Source organism: Entelurus aequoreus, linkage group LG05 (genome assembly GCF_033978785.1).
Source record: "Entelurus aequoreus isolate RoL-2023_Sb linkage group LG05, RoL_Eaeq_v1.1, whole genome shotgun sequence".
NCBI lineage: Eukaryota > Metazoa > Chordata > Actinopteri > Syngnathiformes > Syngnathidae > Entelurus > Entelurus aequoreus.
This window is the reverse complement of record NC_084735.1, coordinates 16,283,720-16,297,127: the sequence shown is the minus strand read 5'-3', so window position 1 is coordinate 16,297,127 and position 13,408 is coordinate 16,283,720.

The window sequence follows — 13,408 nt, the reverse complement described above, 5'->3', positions numbered from 1 at the left end:
ATATATATATATATATATATATATATATATATATATATGTATGTGTGGAAAAAAAATCACAAGACTACTTCATCTCTACAGGCCTGTTTCATGAGGGGTTCCCTCAATCATCAGGAGATTTTCTCCTGATGATTGAGGGAACCCCTCATGAAACAGGCCTGTAAATAAATGATAAATGGGTTGTACTTGTATACCTTCAAGGTACTCAAAGCGCTTTGACAGTATTTCCACATTCATCCATTCACACACACATTCACGGCGGGAGCTGCCATGCAAGGCGCTAACCAGCAGCCATCAGGAGCCAGGGTGAAGTGTCTTGCCCAAGGACACAACGGACGTGACTAGGATGGTAGAAGGTGGGGATTGAACCCCAGTAACCAGCAACACTCCGATTGCTGGCACAGCCACTCTACCAACTTCGCCACGCCGTCCTGTAGAGATGAAGTAGTCTTGTGATTTTTTTTTTTCCACACATACATATATTGCGCTCTACCACGGTATCGAGCACTATTTTTTTGGATACATATATATATATATATATATATATATATATATATATATATATATATATATATATATATATATGCTGCCCACTGCTCCCCAAGGGGATGGGACAAATGCAGAGGACAAATTTCACCACATCTAAGTGTGTGTGTGACAATCATTGGTACTTTAATCTTTAATATATATATATATATATATATATATATATATATATATATATATATATATATATATATATATATATATATATATATATATATATATATATATATATATATATATATATATATATATATATACTTCATAGTAAAGTGTAATATTTTATTAAGTGGGGACAAGCCACACATGCTAGTTTAATTATATTTATTAAATGTGCATTCAGATCAATGAACAGTTATTTTTTAATGCATTAATACATTTTATTTCCCGGGATGAATGATTCTGTGGAATGGCCCCTAAACATAAATAATTCACAGTCGTTGAAAGAGAACAAAAACAAAACAATTTAGTGTGGCTACAGCTTGGCTGAATCTTCCTTTTTTTATAATGGTTTGTGTACATCTTCACACACAAAATAACCTAAATTACAACATAGCTGTCATTTTTGTACAAAGTGATATTTATAGCTCACCTCTAAACACATTTATTGTTCTTGTCTTTGCTTGATATAAAACATAAACGCTTGCTGTTACATCCGAGTTCCTCCGTAAGTGAGGTCGCAGTCCATGCAGTAAAACATGACAAAGATAATGATAATATATGAAGCTTCTCAAATGAAAAAGACAATCTTTCTTATCCATACAGAAAAAAATATTGCTGCTTCAATGGAAAATAACCAATGCAATTTACGTATGAGCCAACAATTAGACAAAGTTTTGAAATAAGGATGAGAGGTTTTATTTTTATATATATATATATATATATATATATATATATATATATATATATATATATATATATATATATATATATATATATATATATTCTATGACGTAAGAAGCAACTGCTTTAGCTTGTAACCAATGTGTATGTGAATCATATTATATTTCTATATTACATACAGTATATTGTCTGTGCCCACTATATCATTCCATGCATAAAATAGGGATGCTAAAAATATGCTTTGTCCTCCCCATGAATTAGAACATGATTCTCGATCCATGACCATGTGACTAGGTCTTATATTACAGTGTTCAAGGAATCTACTGACCATGCCAAGCAAGGATAATCATAAACTATCACGTCAGGAAATGAATGTATATGACATTTATAGTTTTGCACCTTGAAAATAATACCTCTGTGGAGTGGGACAAATGTGAATGTACATGCCTGCAACAGGTGTTCAACATACCATAGTAGTATTGTATGTTGTCGAGCCTCCATTCTTTAACCACTGACTAAGCAATACTGCAAATCTACCATAGAGATTGTGTTCCGTTGCAGGTTTATCAATGTATTGATTGAAGTTGAGGTCAGGTTATCTTTGTAGCAGCACAACAAGCGATGTGATAAGGGTGGGTATAGCTGAAAACAATGCCAAGAGGTTGGAGTGGTACTGCAGAAAGTGGGTAATGACTTCATAATCCTATGTCAGGGTTCAGATTTTCAGGCACAGTATCTCACAAAAGTCAGTGAACCTCTCACATTTCAGCTACCTTAAAGGGACAATACTGTAGAAGTGTAGATGAGTCATATTCAAGTCACAAGATGTCAATGGAGTATTGTTGGCAGTTTTTGGATGGTTATTTAAAGGGCTGTGTGGGCGGAATAGAGGAGCTCCCATTGACTTCATTGTTAGCTTACTTTTGCTAATGTTTATTTAAGATTTAGAATGCATAAGACAAAGAAAACTATGTGTTCTGGTCTTCCATAGCGATTTGGAATGATGGGAACCTTTCCAAAAAGCTGCAGTTCCCCTTTAAGAAACACTGCTTTAAGTTATATCCAAGTTTACGTTCTGCAATATTGTCCCATGAGAAGATTGAATAAAATGGTAGCCAAAAATGCGGCCAATGGTGGAAAAAGTTTCCTGTACAACAGCATAAAAATAAAAATATAATGATGCTATTTACTGTATTAAAATGAAGAAACTGCAAGAATTTGATCTTTATTGACGCACCACGGAATATGCAAGTGGAACTAACATCTTAAATGAGAGGTAATCAACATGCACTAAGGATGACAAAATGAATGAATTGATTTGATTTGAATTTATTTTGCAGCACTGCTGTCTTATTGTACTGTAGGTGGAGTCCATGAAAGCAGGAGTGTTTTGTTGTTTGTGAATTTACTAAATAGGTTTGGTTTTTGTGGTGAATGAGCAGGTGAGGATAGCGTGATGATAACCAGTTCTATGCAAACGATAAATATAATTGCATGTCCTGACTAATTGTAACAATGATCCTCTGAGTCACTGTGATGATATTGCAAGCAATACAATTCAGTATGTTCCGTGTCCGGATGTTGGGATGCAGGGAGAATAAAGACAGAAGCATCTGGTGCGATCGGACCCCTTGTTTAGACTGCTGACTGAACAAGTCATTCTCCTCCTCTGCACGCTAGCATTCAGCTGTACTGTACATGCCTAGAGGTTCTCCCTCTATGTCAGCTCTTTATCTGTTTATTACTGAAACAATAAAAATAAAATCAAGTTTGGAGCAAAACGTGTCGTGTGTTGCTTCATGAAGATATGAATGCTCATTAAAATGCTGACTTTAATTACATTGTTTTCCTGTTAACTTGATCCATCATATTTTGTTAGTTGAACCCAAAAATATGAATTTAAACATACAAAATGAAGTTGTTGTGTGGAACTAAGAAGCAATGTGAGAATTGTCAACCAAGTCATTTCAAATATCATTGATACCAAAGGTGTTATCCGTATCGAATCAATATTGGCATGATGAAATATTTTTACATTATCTTATGTTTACCACAAAGATCTGTGTTTTTTGTTGTGTTCATATTGTTACAGTGCTGATTAAGTTATATTGATGTATTGAAATACTCTTGATAAACTAGGAATATATATATATATATATATATATATATATATATATATATATATATATATATATATATATATATATATATATATATATAATCTAGACTCTAGACTAGACTCTAGAAAGAGGTTCCGCAGCCTCCGAAGCAGAACTTCCAGGTTCTGTAACAGCTTCTTCCCTCAAGCCGTAAGACTCTTGAACGCATCATAATTAAATTATCCCCTCAACTCCCCCCAAAATGGATTAACTCGCTGGAATAAAAAAGACAATATAACATACATCCATAAACGTGGACGCATGTGGAAAGGTGCAATATATTTATCTGTACAGTAATCTATTTATTTATTTATATATATTTATTTAGTTTATATATATATTTATATATTATTTATATCTATATTTATTTATTTATTTATTTATTTATGCACCTTATTGCTTTTTTTATCCTGCACTACCATGAGTTTATGTAATGAAATTTCGTTCTTATCTGTGCTGTAAAGTCCAAATTTGAATGACAATAAAAAGGAAGTCTAAGTCTAAGTATATATATAAAACGTATTGGCCACGAGATGAGACTAAACCAATCAGAGGGTGTTGTTCAGTATTGTGGCCACTGATTTGCTTAGCCTCTGGCAGCATTCCTACATTGGTTTAAACATTATAAAGGGGACGCTGTTGTTGTTATCGCATGTCTAGATATGAGAAGCCGTTACGGACATTATTCAGAATTACCTCCTACACACAATACTGAAATGTTTTTACATAAACAACTGAAAAATGATTCTCACACAGTACTGAAATCCTCCAATCCACACTACTGAAACGTTTTTCTCTCATTCACACTACTGAAATCCTCTTACATACACTGCTGAAATCCTCTCACACACACTACTGAAATCCTCTAATACGCACTACTGAAATTGTCTCATACACATTGCTGAAATGTTTTTTTCTCATACACTACTGAAATGTTTTTTCTCTCTCTCTCTCATTGTCATCCCACTGGGTTGAGTTTTTCCTTGCCCTGATGTGGGATCTGAACCGAGGATGTCGTTGTGGCTTGTGCAGCCCTTTGAGACACTTGGGATTTAGGGCTATATAAATAAACATTGATTGGTTGATTGATTGACTCTCATACACAGTACTGAAATCCTCTCACGCATATACCATATGTGTGTGTACTGTATATATGTATATACACACACACACACACACACACACATATATATATATATATATATATATATATATATATATATATATATATATATATATATATATATATATATATATATATATATATATATATATATATATATATATATATATATATACATATATGAAGTTAATTATATTTATATAGCGCTTTTTCTCTAGTGACTCAAAGAGCTTTACATAGTGAAACCCATTATCTAAGTTAGATTTAAACGAGTAATGGGTGGCACTGAGAGCAGGTGGGTAAAGTGTCTTGCCCAAGGACACAACGGCAGTGACTAAGAGGATCGAACCTGGAACCCTCAAGTTGCTGGCACGGCCGCTCTACCAACTGAGCCACGCCGCTCCAAAATATTAGCTTTTGCTAACTTTGTGTTAAATTATTTTTAAATAATTGAGAAATGGTCCGGTTTTCTCCCTGACAAAAACTTGGTATTTACATTGTTTGAATTAAAAAGTGTCTTCACAGCTGCAAAACTAGCAATTGTATCCGACTCCTTAGTGTGTTTCAAAATATACAGTATAAACACATTCATATGTGTTATATTTTTGTTTGTAAATATGTAAATAACTTTGTACAGCATTTAGTGTTTGAAAAACGCTTTGGTATTTACAGTTAGCTATGGATACATTAGTCTCTTCCTGTATTTACAGTCTACTTCCGGGTTACCAGTTTTTGTTATTTGTAACTCACCTGCTGGTTCCTGAAGTAACACAGTAAACCTACTGGTAAGAAAACCACATTCGCTTTTGCTAACTTTGTGTTCAATTATTTTCAAATGTTTGAGAAATGGTCCGGTTTTCTCCCTGACAAAAACTTGGTATTTACATTGTTCAAATGACAAAGTGTTTTCACACTCTGTTAGCATCGTCATGTAGCCTAGCTGCAAAACTAGCAACGGTGTTCTTGGTGTGTTTTAAAATGTATTGTAGCGTTGAACGGGTTTGACAAATGTCTTTGCTTGAAGATGTCAAGAAATGCTGACCCAATGAACGATCGGTTCAACTTTTAATGATCAAGCCAATTTTAAACACACCACACACAAGTGAAAGCACAGCATACTTAGTCAACAGCCACACATGTCACAGTCAGGGTGGCCGTATAAAAACAACATTAACACAGTCACAAACATGCACCACACTGTGAACACACACCAAACAAGTAGACAAACACATTTTGGGAGAACATCCACACCGCAACACAACATAAACACAACAGAACAGATACCCAGAATCCTTTGCAACACTAACTCTTCCGGGACGCTACACAGCCCCCACCTAGCTGGGTTCGTTGTCCCCAACAGCCCATGCGTTCATCACAAAGTCCCGCAAGTGCTGAGGCAACCGGCGTCGTCGACGCCCCTCTGATGGCGGCTGGCTGCTACCACTGTCTGCAGGTAGGTCGGAAGGGGGTATTACCTCAGCATCCTCGTTGCTCCCTGGGGGTATCTCCCTCTCTGGCAGGGTGCTTGACTCCAAGTGCCCCCGGCTCTGGTCCAATGGCTGGTATGGGGCCAAGCGGTCTCGGTGCAGCACCACCAGCCGGTTCCGAGGTGCCAGTCGTATCCGATAGACCACGTCGGACAACTTCTGGAGGACCTTGCAGGGTCCCACCCAGTGGCTAGTGAGCTTTGGGGAGAGTCCTTTCTTTCTCACCGGGTTGTAGACCCAGACATGCGCGCCTGGTTCAAAGTCCTGGCCTCGACTGCGGAGGTCATATGTAGGTCATTCTGTTGGGCCCCAGCCTCCGTCAGGCTGGTGCGGGCAAAATCGTGGGCCTCCCGCAGCCGCTCCACAAGGTTGTAGTAGTAGTCCAGGCCCGGCGCTCCTCTCACTTCTGGTTCTGGGGCTGGGCCAAAAACCAAATCAACAGGCGTGCGTAGTTCGTGACCAAACATCAATGATGCAGGGGTGCAGCGTGTTGACTCCTGCACCGCTGTCCTGTAGGCCCAAAGAATGAGTGGGAGGTGTAAATCCCAGTCTCTCTGCCGCTTGTCGGTGAGAATGGCAAGTTGTGTGGCCAAGGTTCTATTAAAACGCTCCACCAACCCGTCGCTCTGAGGATGCAGCGGCGTGGTGCGAGTCTTTTTCACACCCAGGCGACGGCACACCTCCTGGAATACCTGGGACTCGAAGTTCCGTCCCTGGTCGCTGTGCAACTCCTCTGGAGCTCCGAATCGGCAGAACATCTCCGAAACCAATCTCTCTGCCGTTGTTGCAGCGCTCTGGTCGGGTACCGCATACGCTTCTGGCCACTTTGTGAAGTAATCCATGGCCACCAAGATGTAACGGTTTCCACTATCAGTGACCGGAAATGGGCCTAGAATGTCCACACCCACTCGTTCCATGGGGGCCCCCACCTGGAACTGCTGTAGGGGAGCATGGGAGCGGCGTGTGGGGCCTTTCTTTGCTGTGCATGCATCACAGCGGTGGACGTGCATCTCCACGTCACGGCGACAGCCCGGCCAGTAAAAACGCTGCCTCAGTCGGAGCAAGGTCTTGGTCACTCCAAAATGGCCAGTCCCTGGGAAGCCATGCATCACTTTGAGGACCTGAGGCCGCAGCACACGGGGCACCACGAGTTGGAGGGCAGCATGTTGTCCTGTCGGAGCTTCCCAGCGACGATACAGCAGATCGCGAGACAACAGGAGGCTGTCCCACTGGGAGTACAGTGCTTTGGTCTCAGTATCCAAGTGGACCACTGTGGTCCATTCCGGCCGCTGCTGTGCCCCCACCCAGCTGCGAGCTCTCTCAAGCACTGGGTCTTGTCTTTGATGGTCGATCAATTGTTGGGGGGTGAAGCTGTCCAGGTCGACTGTGATGTCATGTTGCCTGACTGCAGCTACTGATGGGTCTGGCATGCACCGCTCTTCCGCCCGCTGGCAGAAACGACACGCCTCCTCACAGGGCCGTCTGGACAGTGCATCAGCGTTGCCGTGCAGGCGGCCTGGTCGATGAGAAATCGTGAAGTCATATTCCTGCAAGATCTCGACCCACCTAGCCAGCTGCCCCTCGGGTTCCTTGAAGTTCAGCAACCAGGTGAGGGAGGCGTGATCTGTCCGCAACACAAACCGTTGACCATAAAGGTAGGGTCGGAAATGACGAAGGCCCAGAACAATGGCCAACAATTCCCGACGGGTGACGCAGTAGTTCCGCTCTGGCTTGCTCAGCCCCCGACTGTAAAAGGCCACGACCTGCTCACCGTGATTCCCTTCCTGTGACAGCACAACCCCCACACCGACATCACTGGCATCTGTATCGACCACGAAAGGTCGGCTGGGGTCTGGGTAGGCCAACACTGGGGCTCGGACCAAGGCCTCTCGCAGCTGTGCAAAAGCCTCATTGCAGCTGTCAGTCCATTCATATAACTGTCCCTTGTGTGTGAGCTGGTGCAAGGGGCCAGCAATCGTTGCAAAGTCCTTGATAAATCTCCGGTAATAGGATGCCAGTCCCAGGAAACTCCGCAACTCTTTAACATCTCTTGGCGCTGGCCAGTCACGGACAGTGGCAACTTTGGCTGGATCAGTAGCAACACCTTGCCCACTGACGACATGCCCCAGGAAGGAAACTTCACGCCGAAGCAAATGGCACTTTTTGGGGTTCAATCGCAGCCCAGCCTGACGAATGGCCTGGAACACATGCTGGAGGTTCTGTAGAGCCCCTTTAAATCCTGCAGCATGCACCAGGAGGTCATCCAGGTACACCACACAGCGATCACGGGGGATGGATGCCAGCACTCTCTCCATCAACCGTTCAAACGTGGCAGGTGCGTTGCAAAGCCCGAACGGCATCACCTTGAACTGCCAGAGTCCTTGACCTATTGTGAACGCTGTCTTTGGTCGAGCTTCGGCGGCCAACTCCACCTGCCAATAGCCACTTCGGAGATCCAGGGAGCTGAACCAGGAGGAGCCAGTGATGTAGTCCAGCGCATCATCTATGCGCGGCAACGGGTAGGAGTCCTTGCGGGTTACATCGTTGAGCCGTCTGTAGTCGACGCAGAACCGCCACGAGCCGTCCTTCTTTTTGACCAGAACTGCGGGTGCTGCCCATGGACTGCTGGAGGGCTCAATGACGCCCGCCTGGCGCATCTCCTCGATTTTCTCCTGGGCAGCCACTCGTTTGGCAAGGGGCAGACGGCGTGGGTGTAGCCGGATTGGTCGTGCGTCTCCTGTGTCAATGTCGTGGAGTACGAGACTGGTGTGCATGCAGTCTTCATCTTTCGCTGCAAAAATGTCTTGGAAGGCATTCAGTAAGCTTTTCAGTCGCTCCTGCTGGGTGGTATCCAGGCCTTGACTGCTTCGCTCTAACAGTTCTGCAATAGCCTGCTGGGTCTCTATAGTAGGCAGTCTATTAGTAGAAGGGTTAGGTTGAGACTTCTCCTGGTCCACCATGAAGGCCGTAGCCGGGGATGGCTCTGTGGGGGCTGTCACTCTGCAGGCGCCTGGCTCATCAGTACCCTGGAGGGCAACTGTTTTCTCACCAAGATGAAGCGTGGCCCTAGGCACATCGACCACAGCTCCCCACATCTCCAACAGGTCAAGCCCAACAATGCAGGGGTCTTGAATGTCAGCCAGCCAGAATGGGTGTCGTCTCTCTTGGTCCGCCACCTTAATGCACACTGTCCCTTGGCCCAGCATGGCAGCCTTGCTACCGGTGACGGTTGTAATTCGGGCGTTGGTGATTGTCCAGCCTGATGGCAAGCTGCGCTGCAAGTGGGGAAGGACACCCGGCCGGATGATGGAGATAGTGGACCCCGTGTCAACCAGGGCTCTGCAGACTGTTCCATCAAGCTCACATTCCAGGTATAGCCCCCGGGCCCTGCCCAGGCGGCCCAAGCGCTGTGCGTCACATTCGGGTACAGTGGAAACCATCCCGGGTGTCAGTTCCCCGACACTGACACCCCTCTCTAGTTTGACGACACCTCAGCGGCAACGTCAATGGGGGCAGGGGCTGGACAGTGTCTTGCAATATGGCCAGGGACACCGCAGCGGTAACAGTTCACTTCGGTCTGCCTTCTCTGGGAGAAGCGTGGCCGGGGCCTTGCAGTCACTTGGTTGGTTCCCTCTCGTTCGGTCTCGTCCCATCCAGCCTGGCGGACTCGCGGAACATCACGGCGGCCATCTGGAAACAGGACGTGCTCCACACGTTCGGCTTCAGTCAATGCGGCAGAGAGAGAGTGTTTAGCAAACAGTCTGAGATGTTCCCGAAGTCGTTCAGGCTGTAGACCACGGACAAAGGCTTGCACGGTGAGCTCTTCCTGTAATACTTCTGGGAACGCTGGGTGGCCCCTTCGCACCAGATGGCGAAGGTCCGCAGCATAAGCTCCGAGACTTTCTCCCAAAAGGCGTCGCCGCTTATACAGCTGCTCTCGTGCTTCGTCTGCATGGATTGGTCGCCCGTAACGTCGTTGAAGAGCCTCGCGCATGGCCCCCCAATCAGCCAATTCCTCCTCTTGTAAATCGACCAAACACTGTAAGGCTGGGCCTTCCAGGGACAGCGCCACATGCCCTGCGGTTGCCACATCAGACCAGCCATTCAAACGTGCTGCTAGCTGGACCTGGAGGACGAAGGATTCAATAGAGCCTTCTCCACTATAGTGAGGAAGCTTTGGAGTGGCGATGCTTGGCCTGTAGTCATCTCGCAGGGAATTTGTGTCCACCATCACCGCAGGAGAGGCACTTCTTCGCCAGGCACTCCTTCCAACACGAGGCGCACTTCTTCCATCTGGTTGAGCTTCCAATCTTGTCCCATCATATTGAGCTTCCATTCTTCCTCCAAGTGGATGGGCCTCCCGTCCACTAGGGCGGCGCAGGTTCCTCTCATTTACTTGGTGGTGAGGTAGTTGAGCCTCCAATCCACCAGGGCGGCGCTTGTTCCTTTCCTCTTCCTGGTGACGAGGTAGTCTGTCTTCATCCAGAAGTGCATTCTCCCAGCACTTGATGAGATCCTCAAGCTTCTTTGAGAAAGCCATCCCACTTCTGACACCAATGTAGCGTTGAACGGGTTTGACAAATGTCTTTGCTTGAAGATGTCAAGAAATGCTGACCCAATGAATGATCGGTCCAACTTTTAATGATCAAGCCAATTTTAAACACACCACACACAAGTGAAAGCACAGCATACTTAGTCAACAGCCACACATGTCACAGTCAGGGTGGCCGTATAAAAACAACATTAACACAGTCACAAACATGCACCACACTGTGAACACACACCAAACAAGTAGACAAACACATTTTGGGAGAACATCCACACCGCAACACAACATAAACACAACAGAACAGATACCCAGAATCCTTTGCAACACTAACTCTTCCGGGACGCTACAGTATAAACATATTCATAGGTGTCTTATTTCTCTTTCTGTACTGTATATATAAATAACTTTGTACAGCATTCAATGTTTGAAAGGTGCTTTGGAATTTACTGTTTGTTTAAATAGATAAGTCAGAAACACTATGAAGCATGTTATCCTCTCACTAGTTTTGAACCGACATCTGCTAAGGTAAATCTCCTCTAATACTGAACGCTGCACACAAAATTGTGAACATTTTGCTAAACATACACCCATATGTTACCTTTGCTATTATTTTTCAGACGAGTACATTTTCACTTCTGTTCCTTTTTTTTAAAATTTGTATGTAATTTACTCAATATGAAATCAAAGTAATTTATACAAAAGTAAATTGTTAATGGAACGGAGCAGACATAAGTCTAAACTTGATATCTTACACCTAAACGCCACACGGTGGAGCTGTTGTCAAACCCATCCATCCATTCATTTTCTACCGCTTGTCCCGTTCGGGGTCGCGGGGATGCTGGAGCCTATCTCAGCTGCATTCGGGCGGAAAGCGGGGTACACCCTGGACAAGTCGCTGCCTCATCACAGGGCCAACACAGATAGACAGGCAACATTCACACTCACATTCTCACACTAGGGCCAATTTAGTGTTGCCAATCAACCTATCCCCAGGTGCATGTCTTTGGAGGTGGGAGGAAGCCGGAGTACCCGTAGGGAACCCACGCAGTCACGGGAGAACATGCAAACTCCGCACAAAAAGATCCCGAGCGCAGGATCGAACCCAGGACCTTAGTATTGTGAGGCAGACGCAGTAACCCTTCTTCCACCATGCTGCCCCTGTCGTTAAACCAATAAGCGTTACTCCTGTTAGAACAGGGGTGTCCAAAGTTTGACCCGGGACCCAGGCGCCATTTTCAGCCAAAAGCTCAATTTTGATTGTCCCTCTGCATATTCTCAAAAAACCACATTCATACATTATTGCTTATTATACCAATTTGCTTGTACCTACAACACAATCCTAAACGTGTTAATATTTTGTTATATACACCATTTTGCCAAAAGTATTTGGCCACCCATCCAAATGATGAGAATCAGGTGTCCTAATCACTTGGGATTAATACATCAGCCACAGGTGTATAAAATCAAGCACTTAGGCATGGAGACTGTTTATACAAACATTTGTGAAAGAATGTGCCGCTCTCAGGAGCTCAGTGATTTCCAGCGTGGAACTGTCATAGGATGCCACCTGTGCAACAAATCCAGTCGTGAAATTTCCTCCCTCCTAAATATTCCAAAGTCAAGTGTCGGCTTTATTATAAGAAAATGGAAGAGTTTGGGAACAACAGCAACGTAAACTGACAGAGAGGGGTCAGCGGATGCTGAAGCGCATAGTGCAAAGACTTTCTGCACAGTCAGTTCCTACAGAGCTCCAAACTTCATGTGACCTTCCAATTAGCCCACGTACAGTGCGCAGAGAGCTTCATGGAATGGGTTTCTATGGCCGAGCAGCTGCATCTAAGCCAGACCTGGGCATTCTGCGGCCCGCGGGCCGCATCCGGCCCTTTGTACGTCCCTGTCCGGCCCGCGTGAGGCCAATTATAAATTACAAAATAAATTTTAAAAAGTATCTATTCCGAGTGTGCAATACAACGGTGCTGCTTTTGTTTTGAAAAGCGTTATTTGTATTACTTCCGTGTGGACGTATGCTCGTGCGCCCAGCGGCAATCACAAATTACAAAATACATTTAAAAAACCATCTTTGTCGTGCGTGCAATACAACTGTGCTGCTTTTATTTTGAAAAGTGTTATATGTGCGTATGTCCTGTGAAGGAAGGCGCACAGCGACAAGTGATGCCCGGTTATCCCCGAGACGCTAAAAAGAGAAAAGTTGATGACGAATGGCGTGTTTTCAACAAGACATGGACTGCCAAGTAAAGGTAAAGCCGTGTGCTTATTTGTGGTACACACGTTGCTGTGTTTAAAGAATATATATAGTGTAACGACCTGCTGAAGTAGATGTTGTCTTCTTGAGTTGCGTAAATGAGGAGTGAGGAGATGTGCGTGTGGAAGGAACGAGATATGTTGAGCTGTGTTAGTATAGCTTGCTCAATAAAAGTTTAAAAAGAGCGTCAGACTTGGTGTGCACTTCTTCTGGACGCTACAATTGGTGGCAGAAGAAAAACTTTGCGCATACTGCACTGTTTGTGTACTACGTCATCGGGAGGTACGTGCCACGTGAGGAGCTCGCCGCAAAGAGAGAGAGAGAGAGAGAGAGAGAGAGAGAGAGAGAGAGAGAGACGGCGTTTACAGGTGCAGCCACGCTGCTTGCCACGGGGGGAATTCCGCCCTCAATGAAGACTCCCAGGTTTGATGGCAAGGCGAA